At 37.4% G+C, this 15,224-nt stretch overlaps 1 protein-coding gene across 2 annotated transcripts in view; it reads left to right on the top strand.

Annotated features, from left to right (window-relative positions):
- The window catches only part of CMTR2 (cap methyltransferase 2), a 107,389-nt gene that overhangs the window by 62,731 nt on the left and 29,434 nt on the right, over positions 1-15,224 (top strand). Inside the window, exon 1 of one of the 2 annotated variants that reach the window (XM_074285928.1) lies at positions 3,095-3,217. The exons of the other annotated variant lie outside the window; for it this stretch is intronic. The gene's annotated coding sequence lies outside the window, so the exon portion shown is untranslated. Of the gene's footprint in view, positions 1-3,094; positions 3,218-15,224 lie in introns of those variants that run through there. 2 annotated transcript variants of the gene reach the window in all.

Consider the following 15,224-nt stretch of genomic DNA (forward strand, 5'->3'; position numbering starts at 1 on the left):
GATAGTTCTGAAATTTAGCCACAATATTCCTTGGGGATTTAATTTTGGGGTCTTTTTCAGGAGGTGATTGGTAGATTCTTTTTATGGCTATTTTATCTTCTTTTAATGTCAAGGCAGTTTTCTTTTTTTTTTTTTTTTTTTTTTTTTTTTTTTTTTAATTTTTAATTTTATTTTATAATTATAACATTTTTTGACAGTACATATGCATGGGTAATTTTTTACAACATTATCCCTTGCACTTACTTCTATTCAGATTTTTTCCCTTCCTCCCCCAACCCCCTCCCCCAGATGGCAAGCAGTCTTATATATGTTAAATATATTACAGTATAATTTAGATACAATATATGTGTGTAGAACCGAATTTTTTGTTGCACAGGAAGAATTGGATTCAGAAGGTAAAAATAACAGTTTACATTCATTTCCCAGTGTTCCTTTTCTGGATGTAGCTGGTTCTGTCCAGCATTAATCAATTGGAATTGGATTAGTTCTTCTCTATGTTGAAGAAATCCACTTCCATCAGCATACATCCTCGTACAGTATCATTGTTGAAGTGTATAATGATCTTCTGGTTCTGCTCGTTTCACTCAGCATCAGTTGATGTAAGTCTCTCCAAGCCTCTCTGTATTTCTCCTGTTGGTCATTTCTTATAGAACAATAATATTCCATAACATTCATATACCATAGTTTACCCAACCATTCTCCAATTGATGGACATCCATTCATCTTCCAGCTTCTAGCCACTATGAAAAGGGCTGCCACAAACATTTTGGCACATACAGGACCCTTTCCCTTCTCTAGTAGTTCCTTGGGGTATAAGCCCAGTAGTAGTATGGCTGGGTCAAAGGGTATGCACATTTTGATAACTTTTTGGGCATAATTCCAGATTGCTCTCCAGAATGGTTGGATTCTTTCACAACTCCACCAACAATGCATCAGTGTCCCAGTTTTCCCACAGCCCCTCCAACATTCATCGTTATTTGTTCCTGTCATCTTAGCCAATCTGACAGGTGTGTAATGATACCTCAGAGTTGTCTTAATTTGCATTTCTCTGATCAATAGTGATTTGGAACACTCTTTCATATGAGTGGAAATAGTTTTAATTTCATCATCTGAAAATTGTCTGTTCATATCCTTTGACCATTTATCAATTGGAGAATGGCTTGATTTCTTATAAATTAAAGTCAATTCTCTGTATATTTTGGAGATGAGGCCTTTATCAGAACCTTTAACTGTAAAAATTTTTTCCCAATTTGTTACTTCCCTTCTAAACTTGTTTGCATTAGTTTTGTTTGTGCAGAAACTTTTTAATTTGGTGTAATCAAAATGTTCTATTTTGTGATCAATAATGGTCTCTAGCTCTCCCTTGGACACAAACTCCTTCCTCCTCCACAAGTCTGAGAGGTAAACCATCCCATGTTCCTCCAATTTATTTATGATTTCGTTCTTTATGCCTAAATCTTGGACCCATTTTGATCTTATCTTAGTATGTGGTGTTAAATGTGGGTCCATGCCTAGTTTCTGCCATACTAATTTCCAGTTTTCCCAGCAGTTTTTGTCAAATAATGAATTCTTATCCCAAAATTTGGGATCTTTGGGTTTGTCAAAGATTAGATTGCTATTTTTATTCACTATCTTGTCCTGTGAACCTAACCTATGCCACTGATCAACTAGTCTATTTCTTAGCCAATACCAAATGGTTTTGGTGACTGTTGCTTTATAATATAGCTTTAAATCAGGTACACTTAGACCACCTTCCTCTGACTTTTTTTTCATTAGTTCCCTTGCAATTTTCGACCTTTTATTCTTCCATATGAATTTTGTTGTTATTTTTTCTAGGTCATTAAAATAGTTTCTTGGGAGTCTGATTGGTATAGCACTAAATAAATAGATTAGTTTGGGGAGTATTGTCATCTTTATTATATTCGCTCGGCCTATCCAAGAACACTGAATGTCTTTCCAATTATTTAAATCTGACTTTATTTTTGTGGCAAGTGTTTTGTAATTTTGCTCATATAATTCCTGACTCTCCTTTGGTAGATATATTCCCAAATATTTGATACTATCGACTGTTATTTTGAATGGAATTTCTCTTTGTATCTCTTGCTGTTGGATTGTGTTGGTAATGTATAAAAATCCTGAGGATTTATGTGGATTTATTTTGTATCCTGCGACTTTGCTAAAATTCTGAATTATTTCTAATAGCTTTTTAGCAGAGTCTTTGGGGTTCTGTAAGTATACCATCATGTCATCAAGGCAGTTTTCTTTTATGATTTCCTGTAAAATAATGTCTAGGTTCTTTTTTGTTTTCAGGAAGCCCAATATTCCTTAGATTGTGTCTCCTAGATCTATTTTCCAGGTCAATTGTTTTTCCTAGGAGATATTTCATATTTTCTTTTCTTTTCTTTCTTTCTTTTTTTTTTTTTTTACTTGACTAATTCTTGAAGTTTTAATGAGTCATTCACTTCCATTTGTTCAATTCTAATTTTTAGTGTATTATTTTCTTCAGTTACCTTTTTTTAGCTCCTTTTGTAAGTGGCCAATTGATTTTTTTTGTTTTGTTTTTCCATTTCACAAATTTTGTTTTTCAGTGAATTGGTGTCTTTTTATATCTCTTTTATAAGGCATTATATGCTTTTTCCATTTCTTCTTGCAAGACCTCATTTAATTTCTCCATTTTTCTTCTAACTCTTTTTTTTAAGATCCTTTATGCAATCTTCCATCAAAGCCTTATGAAATGGGGACCAGCTCATGTTTTTCTTTGGAGCTTCATCTGGAGTTGCTTTGCTTTTATGATCCTCAGGATTTGAGGTCTGTTCTTCTCTCTCTCCATAAAATCTGTCTATAGTGAGAGTTCTTTTTAATTTTTTATTTATTTTTTTAAGGCTTGAGGCTCAATGCAAAGGAGGGACAGCTGCTTTAATTTGCCCTGGTCAATCTGCTGATTGATTTCCAGTGCTGGGTAATGGCTGTTAAATCCAGCATTCTTCCAGGACTCAGTGGTTTACAATTTGCCTTTTGTAGCAAATCTACCAAAACATCTGTTTGCAACCAGGTCAGAGTAGCCTAAGAGGCTCACAGAAGATTCCCAGGTGCATGGAAACCACAACGCTTTGACTCCCGGATCCAGCTAGAAGCTCCAATTTTCCTCTGCTGTGGTCTGGGCTCAGCAGACTGTCCTCCTGCCCATTTGAAACAGACCTTCTGAAGTTCTTCCAAGGTATCTTCTTCTGGGAATGTGTTGTACTCCAGAACCAGTTTAGAGTCTTAATCTGCTGTTGGTTTGAGAGAAGGTCAGAGGAGGTCACAGAAAGTTGTATCTGCTCTCTGCCATCTTGGCTCCACACCTCTTTCTTTTACCTTCTCTGACTTAATAGAATTTGAAATATTTGTAGTGGCTTTGTGCAGTCAACTGTAGGCCCGATAACTGCTTGTCCCACAGATAAGAGAGGTGGAAACATTTTATTTAATTTTATCTTGAGGAGAGATGTGATGTTCTATTAAAACAAAATTAAACAGAAATTTCCTTTCCTAAAAAAAAAAATTACCCTATATGAAATCAGGTTCTGTGTTCTCATGCCCCATCTTTTCACACTGCCTTCTCTGAAGAACTATCGATAATGCTGATCATAGCACACCAGGATATGCTTATTAAGAAACCTCAAAGCCCTTTATAATCTAGTTTCCTCCTATCTTTCTAGCTTTCTCATACCTTCTTCCTTACCATGTATTCTTTGATCCAGTGACACTGTCTCCTTGCTGTTCTATAAATAAGATAAACTATCTCTTGGCACCAGGCATCTTCTGGCTATCCCCCATGCCTGGAAGTCTCCCTCCTCATTTCTGTCTAAATCTTAACTAAATCCCATAGCCTACTGGATGTTTTTCCCAACCCTGCTTAATTCCAGTTTCTTTCCTTTGTTAATTATTTTCTATTTATCTTATGTATATCTTATTTGTGTATAGTTTTTGATTCCTCCATTATATTTTGAGCTCCTTAAGGACAGGGACTCTTTTATACCTCTTTTTTGGTATCTCTAGCTCTTAGCACACTACCTGGACAGAATAAGTACTTAAGAAATACTTATTGATTGTTGTTTTTAGCCATCAATCAACTTCAGTTTTGTTGTTGGTGCTTGTCTTGTCCAGTGACCAAATGAGTGATTATGCTACTAGAGGATCAGAATTATATAAATCTCAAAAGAGTCTCACTATAATGAAATCAGAAAACAGGAAAAAATGGAATGAGGGTCTCTGGTTTTCTTAGGGAAGTAAATAGAAGGGTTGGTAGCATCAGTATTATCATGTGTCCAAAGGCAACAGGAAACATTTGGTCATCATCTCAAAACTACAGTGCTTTTGACAAGCATTTGCAAAAAGATCCTCATGAAAATAATTGTAGCTTATGCACCAACATCTGTTGCAGAGGATGAAAAAGTAGAAAAACTTTATAAAGAGCTTGATTAGAGCCTTCAAATTAAATCATTTTCTTCCCATTGTCATGGAGGATGTCAAGCACAGAATACACATGAAAGTAGGATCACAAGGTCCTCCTTATGCTCCAGTTTGCAGGTTTGCAAATTAATTGAATCAAATCCTGGAACATCATAAAGTCCCCTAAGTAATATATACAATCAATTAAAAGTGCTAATATAAAACCTTCACATGCAAAAAACCAAATAGATAAAGACTGGTTTTGTCCGGATCAATTGATCAACAAACATTTATTAAGGACCTATCATAGACCAGGCATTGTATTAAGTTATGTTGACTCAGAGACACAAATAAAGCACTTCCTGACTTCAAGAAGCTTATATTCCATAGGGGGAGGCAACACATACACACAAAAGCATATTGAAAGCAAATTTATGCACAATATATTTTTTAAACTAAATGTCACTGGAATAGAGATCTCTCAGCAAGCTAATTCCCTCTACACCTCTGCAACTCATAATCTTATTGAGTTACCTAAATAACCAAGAGATAAACTTCTATTTAGGGTCCTCCAATCAGTATGTGTCAGAGACAGAACCTGAACCCAGGCTAATGTAGAACTTTCTTCCCTTTCTCTTCTTTTTCAGACAAACTCCTTGGAAAAATTGCCTGGATGCATTTCTGCTACTTTTGTTCCCTTAATTTTCAACTTTGCATTCTGGGTTCTGATGTCATTAATCAAGTGAAACTGCTCTTTGCATAGTTATTAGTGAGCTCATCATTTCCAAATCTGATGGAGTTTTTTCTTACTCTACAACCTTTTTGATCTGTCTCTAACCTTTCACACTCTTGACTGCCCTCTCCCCTCGATATTCTTCTCTGCATTTTAATAACTCCTCTTTTGTGGTTTTCCTCTTACCTTTTGTTCTCCATTTCCTTTGCTGCTTTTCAATGATATCATACAAAATCCAATCATCAATATATATTGAGGCTCTGTTTTTGCCTTTCTTTTATTCTCTCTTTCAGTACTCCAGCTAGGTAATGCAATGGATAGAGTGCCAGACTCATTTTTTTGAGTTCAAATTCAGACTCAGAGACTTCCTAGCTGTGTGATCCTGGGCAAATCACTTCACCTTGTTTGCCTCAGTCTCTTCATTTGTAAAAAGAACTGCAGAAAAAAGAGACAGACTGCTCCAGTGTCTTTGCCAAGAAAACTCCAATTAGGGTCATGGAAAGTTGGATATGACTGAAAAATAATTGAACAACTACAACATACTCTTGTGATCTCATCAACTCCCATAGCTTTAATTATTGTCCCTGTGCAGATGTATGCAATATATCTTAAGTTATCCAATCCTGTGCTTGCAATTTTTTTATTGGATATTTTAAACTGGATATCTGGGAGCTACATCAAATCCAACACACTCAAAATTGAACTTCTTATTTTTTCCCCAAGCTCACTCTTCTGAGCTTCTTCATTTATGTTGAAGGGACCACCATGCTTCTTGTCACTTAACTTCATAGTGCATCTAACTTTCACTTATCTCACCTAGGCAATCATTTACAAAATTTTACTTTCTATGTTCATAAGAGTTCTTACTTTCCTCCCTTTCTCACTATTCATGTAGCCATTGCCTTAGTTAAATTCTCATCATCTCTTACTCGAATTGTTGGAATTACCTCTTAATTAATCTTCCTTCCTGAGATCTCTTCTATCTCCAGCTCATTCTCCACACAGCTGCCAAAGTGAATTTCCGAAAGCACAGGTCTGACCGGGTCACTGTCTTGCTTAATAAATGCCAGTGATATGCTATCGACTCTGGGATCAAATATAGACTCCTCTGTTTGGTTTTTAAAACTTTGTGACCTGGCCACTTACCTCTGTAGCCTCATTATTCATTATTCCCTTGCCTGCTCTCAGCTGTCTAGCCAAAGTAGCATTGCTAGTATTCCTTACACATCCATTCCTCCTTTCTTTTCTATATCTTTGCCCCGGCTGTCCTCTAGGTCTGAAATGAGTTCCCTTCTTAACTTTGCCTGAGAGTCCCTTGCTTCTATAAGAGCTCAAAGCCCTCCCTTTTTCGTGAAATCTTTCTTGATACCTCTAAAAGCTGATGTTCTCTCAATTCCTTTGTATTTTTCTGTACATGTTGTCTCTCTTGATATAATATAAGCTTTTTGAGCAAAGGAATTATTTCCATTTTTGCCTTTGCATGCCCACATATTACCTAGTACTTGACACTATTATGTGTTTGAGTTATTGTTTGTCCTTTGTTTTTGAAGAGGACCAATGACATCATGAATTATGTTTAGACTTGGGAATGAATTGGATTTAAATGGGGCAAAGATGCTAAAAGTCATCAGCTGCACTCTCTCTGCCTAAATCATTGAAGTCCAGTGACAGGGCACTTGATGTCTTCAATGTCTGACCAAGCTCTAATTTCTCCACAGTGCCTACTTTTAGATACCTTCATGGCAATTGGATCAAATTGTTCTCATACCCCTGTTCCACCAGGGAAAATCTTCATATGTTTGGGGTAGACATCCCCTAACTCAGTGATGGATGGGGGATCTCAACCTTCTGAGACAACCAGGATGTGGTCACTGAACACGCTACAGCTTCTTGGAGGCACTAGTGAGAGTTAGATGAAGGTGGACCAAAAGGTTCATGAGCAGTCCTAGAAAGGGCTTGGAAGTCCTCACACCAGAGGTGCTAGTCCTTCTGAATATCCCACATATCCTTTGATGTGGAAAACCACAAAAATAAATACGAGGCAGTTTTTAGAGATAAGCAGCCAGGGAGATTGGGAGAGGAAGACGTAGCTTCTTCAGTGTACCTTGAAGGAAACTAGTGAATTTAAGAAACTGAGGAGAGGAAGTGATACATTCTGGGCATTGGAAAAAAGCCCATGCAAAGACACAGAAATAGAAGACATAATTCTGTGTGTGAGAATAATAACTGGGGCAGTTTGAGGATGGGAGTAAAATATAAAGAGGAAGGGGCCAGATTGTAAAGGGCTTTAAGTACCAAACAAAAGAGTCTGCATTTATCCTAGAGGTATTAGGGAGCCCTAGGAGCTTGTTGAGCAGAGGAATGATGTAGTCAGACTTGTGTTTTAAGACTATTCTGTTGGTAGCTACATGGAGGATGATGACGACATGCCAGATGATCTATAGAACTAGTCCCTTACTATGTATATCTTGGAAAGGTACAATTGAAAAGGAGTGATTTTAATACCCTCAAGTGTCTCCTCAAAACAAAGGCCCATCTTTTTTTTTTTTTTTTTTTTCCTGAGGCAATTAGGATTAAGTGACTTGCCTAGGCCATACAACTAGGAACTGTTAAATGCCTGAGATCACATTTGAACTCAGGTCTTCCTGACTTCAGGGCTGGTGCTCTATCCACCGCACCACTTAGCTGCCCCAGCCCTTCTTTTTAATATCTTTTTTTTTTTTTTTCTCTGAGGCAATTAGGATTAAGTGACTTGCCCAGGTCATACAAGTAGGAAGTGTTAAATGTCTGAGACCACATTTGAACACAGGTCCTCCTGACTTCAGGGCTGGTGCTCTATCCACTGTACCACTTAGCTTCCCTCCATATTTTTAATATCAATATTCTACTAATAATGTTGCAAAGCTGCAAACCCTGTATTATCCTGGTCTCCAAAGAATTAAAGTCATGTCACTCAAAGGACAATGGTGGGTTGTATGGTGGTTGTGATTAGACTGAAATGTATTTTAAATGATGGGTTGTTCAGCAGAAATCATATCAAGCTCAGGATACCACCAGAAAACTTGTGAATCCCTTATGAAGAGAAATAAAAGGGTAGACAGCACAAGGATGCCATTGGGTGGATCCCTTGTGGAGGATTTATAGGAAGATGGGAACAAATGTAGCACAGAATAAGAAGGTGAGGAGCAATTCCATTGGTGGAAATATATTTTGTTAAGATCAAAGATTCATTAAGGCATAGCATTCTTGGCAAAGTTTGTCTTTTAGAAAACCCTTTCTCTACCCTGGGTAAATCATCACAACATACTTTGGTATGTGTTTAAATACATATTTAAAAGTCAAAGGAACTTTAATCTATGTACCTTACTTTTCTTCTTCTTCTGTCTTCTACCTGTGTGGGTCCTACTACTCTGTGATATGATAACTCATTCATCCTAATGCAATTCAGGCAACATTTATTTAAGGATCTATTTCTGGGGGAGTTTTGCCCTCGTAGAATTGATAGTCTAGTGGAGGATGTTCGTAACAGTATATTCTCCCAGCCTCTTAGATAATTTTCATTTTACAAGAAGACTCTAGGAAATGATCTCTGTACAACCTGAGGAATAATTGTATAATGGTTAAATTTTAGTTATCAAAGAAGGCCAATGTGGGATCAGCTTTGGATAAGGAGCTCTCTTTGTTGTATCTATAATCACATGCATAAATAATTCTACTTTACCAGAGGGAGGTTGACCTTGTATTTTTTACACTAGCTATGCCGTTATGAAATCATTGTGCCTTGAGCATGCTACTAGTCAACCTCCCGTCCCTCTCTACCTCCTTTTCCTTTGCCTCACTCCCACTTTGGGTGGGCTTTAGGCTATGCACCCAGAGCAATGCATGTTTTTTTTTTTCAGTTTAGTGCCTCCTTTGTAGAAGAAGAACTTGTCTCCCCTCCTCCCAAATAATGAAATGTTGGATTTGTCACTGCAGAATTATGTAACCACTGATTTCCCCTGGGGTGATAAAAATTAATTGATCTGATTTTATAGACCTAATACTTACTTTTGAAGGCAGGCCTTAGCATTCAATCAGGGTAGGTGACCTGTAAGAGAGTTAACCCCAGAGGCTTGAGCTGCTGCCAAACTGTCACAGTACATGACCCCAAATGGTACTCATTCCATGTGTCTGACTAGTGTGGGTTAGTGATTGAGCCAAAGCATCAGCTCAAAATATATCCTTCTGTACAGTGAGCATCCCCCACCATCTGGAGAAATGCTTTTCTTACAAGTCAAGACATTGCCAAGTAGTACAGCAGGCCCTCCGTGGCAGCAAAACACACCTGTCACATGCCTAGATGCTGGCTCCAAGCAAGGCAGCCTAATAAAAATGCCATCAAATTGGGCAAACAGACCTGGTTCAGAGGTCATGCCTTCTTGCTATTTTTGCAATTCACACAAATGTTCCAGACTGGATAGTTCAAAATAGTTGGGTGAATGGCCCATAATGCATTAGTACAACCTTTCTCAAGGTCACCTGAGCATTGCAATATTTCACAATCCAGACACCTGACATGAGGCAGATGGCCCTATCCCTCTTTCATAATAATGTGTTTACTTCTCTTCATCTTCTGCCTGACATTTATAGAGTATCTGGTCAGAAGAACAAAACAAAATCAAAGGAGGCTCATCTGCTATTCAAGCTGATGCAATCTCTTTTCTTCTAGAGCTGCCTTTTATGTCATTTAAGGCCTTACCTGAAGCTTCTGACTGGTCCTTTTCCCTTTGCATGCCTTCTTCTTCCCTTTCACACATTCACACAACTCTTTGCTTTCCTTGAGGATGTGCCCAACTTCAGATTTATGGGTAAGAACAGATAGCGGGGGTTTCATGTCTTTGCCAGATGAAAAGTGGTTTGAGAAGTGTACACATTTTGACACTTAATAGGAGTGAAGTATTTATGAAAGGAACAATATTGGGGGCCTGAGAAACAAGACCTAGAAATTTAACAAACATTAAGCACCTACTGCACACAAAGCACTGTACTAGAAATATGAGGTGATAAAAAAAATATTCTTTTCCCTCATGAAATTTCTCTGCTAATAGAGTAGATGAAACATAAGAAAATCTCTCCAATACTCAATAAAAATGAAAAAAAAAAGTTGATTATTTTGGGTAAAGTCTTAGGCAGGAAAAATCATTTGAGTTGGAAAATTCAAAGAAGTTGGATAAAGGAGGTTCTCCATGGTCACCAGAGCTATCCCAAGGATATTAGGTAGGAGGCTTTGGATTCATTCTCTAGAAGTGATGGGAATCATGCATATACCTATATGCATATTAATCCATTTACATGTATACCTCACTTATATCTATAACACATGAATGCAGATACATATTACCTATAGGAGATAGGGACCAGATCTGTTATAGGGAACTTCTTGGTTTAGAAACTCCCTCCCTCTTTCAATGCAGGTCAGTACCTTCTTGGTAGTTTATAGCATTAAAAATTGTTTAGGGCATGATTTCCTAAACTTTTTTCACTCATGACTTCCTTTTACTGGATACATTTTTATGCAGCTCCAGATATATAAGTATATTAAATAGGTATACAATTAAAATATTTACTGATAATATATCATAAAGCAATTTATTTTAAAACAATTCTTTGGTATACATATAATTTTTACTAATTATTAAAGGCAAAACAAATTTACATGATAATGAGATGGATGCGCTTATCTATTTTTACATAGAGATTTAAATCTTGGCAGAATATTTGATACCCTTTATGTTATCAAATTTTTTGTGGTCCCCATATTCAGTTATATTTATATACAGCTTGACTATTCAGAGTACAAAATTATTTCCATGTATGTATTCCTCACAATTCACTTTTTTCTCCTTAAGAACAAGCTAGCCTTGTCACAAATCTCTGTCTCTTTCTTGTTCTGTCTGTCTTTTCTCTCTTTCTCTCTTTCTCTTTGTCTCTTTTTCTTTGTCTAACTCTATCTTTATCTCTGTCTCTGACTCTGTGTATCTGTCTCCATCTCTCCTCTCTCTCTTTCTGTCTCTGTGTCTTTCTGTGTCTCTGCTCTCTGTGTTTTTCTCTGTGTCTCTGTCTCTGCCTTTGCTCATTACAATTCTTCTTTTCTTCTCCTGTTATGGTCTCACCACTCTTCCCTACCAACCACAGCTACCTAATTTTCTCACCTCTTTCATGTAGCTTTCTCACTATCATGATTTTTCCCTGATTCTGGAATGCTAATTTCTTAAACCCAAAATAGATCACTTGATTATACACAATATGTGGATGTACATGGTGTTAACATGTAACACATGCATCATTTTCATTTCCCCAATGAGAATATCCTCAAGGACAGGGTTTATACACTTCTTTGGCCTCTCTTATGAGCACTGGATATATTATTGACACTCAGAGATTTTCATTTTGTTCACAAAAATCATTGACTCAAAGCATTTAAGGGGTCTTCAATTTCTTCCTCAATAACATCAACCAGTGAATTCACTCCCCCAATGAAGTCATCTATTGTTTAGTAGTAATAATAACATTTGTATAGAACAGCATTTCTTAGCCTGAGGTCCATGGATTTCTCGGAAGGTCCATAAACTTAATTTTTTTTTTATGAAATGCATTTCAATATAATTGATTTCTTTTGTATCCTGTATATTTTATTTTATACATTTAAAACATTTTTCTGAGCAGGAGTAGTTAAGTTACTTGATTATGTTCACATACCCAGTAAATGCTAGAGGGAGTATCTGAACCTGGTCTTTCTGACTCCAAGTTTAACATTTTACTCATGTTACTTCTTTGTCTATTAGAAAGTTCTTTTTTTTTTTTTTTTTTAATTGAAATTGGTTCCCCTGTCACTTCAGTCCATCAGTCTTAGTTATTCTCTCTGGAGCTCAAAAATTTCCAGCTTCCCATTTACATCTGCTGCCTAATTTCCTAAGAGGAAATTTCACCCTGAGGCTTAACTCCTAACGATATTGATAACCTACCTGAACTCATTCTTCCCACATGAACAGACTTCCATCTCTTCACAAATCTCTCTTATTTCCCCTTCTTACCACCCACTCAGCTAAGAACTTTAACTCATATTACTCTGAAAAAAGTCAAGGCCATGTGCTGAGAACTTCTTCTCTCCTCATTTTATTGTACATAAGGTGCCTTCTGCCAACATTTTTACCTTCATCTATTTCACAAGAAGAGGTGATCTTTCTCCTTGTCAAGAAAAACCCCTCTATATACACAAGAAATTCCATTTTTACCCCATCTTTTTCAGCAAATTACTTCCTGTATCATCTCCATTCTCTCACTTATTTTCAATTTCTCCCTATCTACGGGAAACTTTCCTTCTGCTTACAAACATTCTCATGTCAGACCCATCCTTAAAAAAGTCATTTACCAATCCATTTATTGATGGATCCATATTGATCCATCACTGTTGGCTATTGTTCTATATCTCTTTTCCTTTTTGTGCCTCCACTTCCTTTCTTCTCATTTTTCTTAATTCTGAATCTTGACTTCTAATCTCATTCAATTGAATTTGCTCTATCCAAAGTTATCAAGGACTTCTTAACTGATAAATCTGCATAGTCTTTGTTCAGTCTTCATTCTTCTCATCTTCCCTGCTGCCTTTGAAACTGTTGGTCAATCCTCTTTCCTTGATACTCATTTCTTTTCAAATTTTTCTAGCATTGCTTTTTCCTGCTTCTCTTCCTACTTGTCTGATTCCTTGTCAAGTTTGTTTGTGTGTTTGTTTTTGCTGGATCTTCATCCAAGTAATGTCTGCTAACTTTGGATGTCTCCCAGTGCTCTGTCCTGACTCCTCTTCGTCCTCAATGCTATTTTGCTTGATGATCATCAACAACCATTGATTTAATTATCATCTCCTTATTGATGCTTTTCAGATCTACTTATTCAGCTCTACCTTCTCTCATGACCTCTAGCCTCACATCTAATCTATTGTCATCTTGAACTAGATATCTAGTTAATACCATCAGCTCAACATATTCTAAAGCAAACTCATCATTCTTCCCCCTAACATTCTTCTTAACTTTCCTGTTATTGAGGGCACCACCACACTCCCAGTCTTGCAATGTCAATGTCCTGATTTTTTTCTCACCCTCATATCCAGTTTTTAAGTCCTAGTGTTTCTACTCTCTTTCCTCTGACATTACTGCCACTGTGATGCAGGTCCTCATCATCTCATGACTTGATTATATCTTGCCTGTCTCAAGCCTCTCTCCTCACTCCAATCCATTCTCCATTAAAGTGATTTTCCTAAAAAACACATCTGATAATGGTACATACTTCCTCCTTGTTCCTTTTTTCACTGACCCTCGATTGCCTCCAGAAGCAAACATAGAGTATTCTGGCATGCAAAGCCTCTGATTGGCATTCATAACCTAGTCTCCTACCCTTCTAGTCTTACATCTTTCAGTTCAGTAATTTTTAGTTGTGCCTCACTCTTTGTGACACTGTTTGGGGTTTTCTTGACAAAAGAAAAAAATTGGAGTAGCATATCATTTTCTTCTCCAGTTCATTTGAGGAAAAGGAGGCAAATAGTGTTAAAAACAGTCACACGTCTAGTAAGTGCCTGATGCTAGAAAGGAACTCAGGACAATGAGTCTTCCTAGCTTTGGACCAGATACTCTATTCACTATGACACCACCTAGCTGCTCTATCTATCTATCTGTCTGTCTGTCTGTCTGTCTGTCTGTCAGTCTGTCAGTCTGCCTGCGTGCCTGCCTGTCCATCCATCCATTTATCTATTTCATCTATCTATCTATCTATCTATCTATCTATCTATCTATCTATCTATCTATCTATCTATCTATCTATCTACCTATCTACCTACCTACCTGTTCATCTGATGAGATCTAGAATTGGGGTGCCCAAATGAAATTAGGGTTCAATTGAGGTCTAGTGACAGGTTTGAGGTACAGGGTGTTAAATAGAGTTCCCCTGCAACTCCTTTGGATTCGGCGCAAGGATATAGAGTTAAATGAGGTCTAGTGGTGGCGTAAGAGTCCCCTGTAAAGACCCAAAAACCTAGGTTGATAAAAGAGGTTTATTATGGGGTTTGGAAGTAAGGTTAAAGTCTAGTTAGTAAAAGGTGAAGGTGGAGATAAGAGAGCACCAGAACCAGCGTTCCAGTGGGCAGAGATCTTTGGTTCCAGAAGTAAGGCTGCCATGTTTGGGACCTCCACAAAGAGAGGACTCCAGCTTGGCTCTTTTATAATGAGAGATTTAGCTAAAGGGGCCTGTGGGTGAAGCCCCAAGTTGTCTCCTTCCTGAGTTTCAGCAAGGGCTAGAATTTGTTAGGTGGGGTTGAGAAATCTGAGCAGATCATTAGAATGGGTGCTGGGAGAGCCCAAGTTGGCTCAGATCCGATGGGGGGTGGGAGAATCCGGATCTTCCATTTTGACCAGGATTTGTGAATCAAAAGTCCTAGCTTCTTGCATTGATAATGGATCAGCTAGGAGGGGTTGGAAATCAGAAAAAGAACAAATCAATTTGAAAGGACTAGTTCAATGGGACCACAACCACATCACATCCATCCATTTATCTATCTATCTATCTATCTATCTATCTATCTATCTATCTATCTATCTAATCTCTATCAATCTATCATCTATGTAATCTATCTACCTGCCTATTTATCCATCTGCCTGTCCATCTATTATCTATCTATCTATCTATCTCAGTCTGAACTTCTAGTCTATCACCTTTCTACCAGAGGCTGGCAGCAGTATAGTTGTTTGTTTTTCTCTTCCCAATTAGACTGTGAGATCCTTGAGAATAAAGGGCATTTTGGCCTTTTTATCTCTAGCATACAGCACATTGTGGATTTTTGTTGACTGATTTATGATCTTCCACATCACCATTCTTCAGATAATTGAAGAGAGGAATCACATCTCCTCAGTCTCTTAAAAAATTTCAGCATTGGTAATCATGGCAAGAGAGTGGAGAGGGAATGGGGAGGAAACCAGCAGGGTTAATTGCATCACCCTGGCTACCCTGGTTTGTGGTGTCATTGTCATACTTAACC

This window comes from Sminthopsis crassicaudata, chromosome 2 (assembly GCF_048593235.1).
Source record: "Sminthopsis crassicaudata isolate SCR6 chromosome 2, ASM4859323v1, whole genome shotgun sequence".
Taxonomy (NCBI): Eukaryota; Metazoa; Chordata; class Mammalia; order Dasyuromorphia; family Dasyuridae; genus Sminthopsis; species Sminthopsis crassicaudata.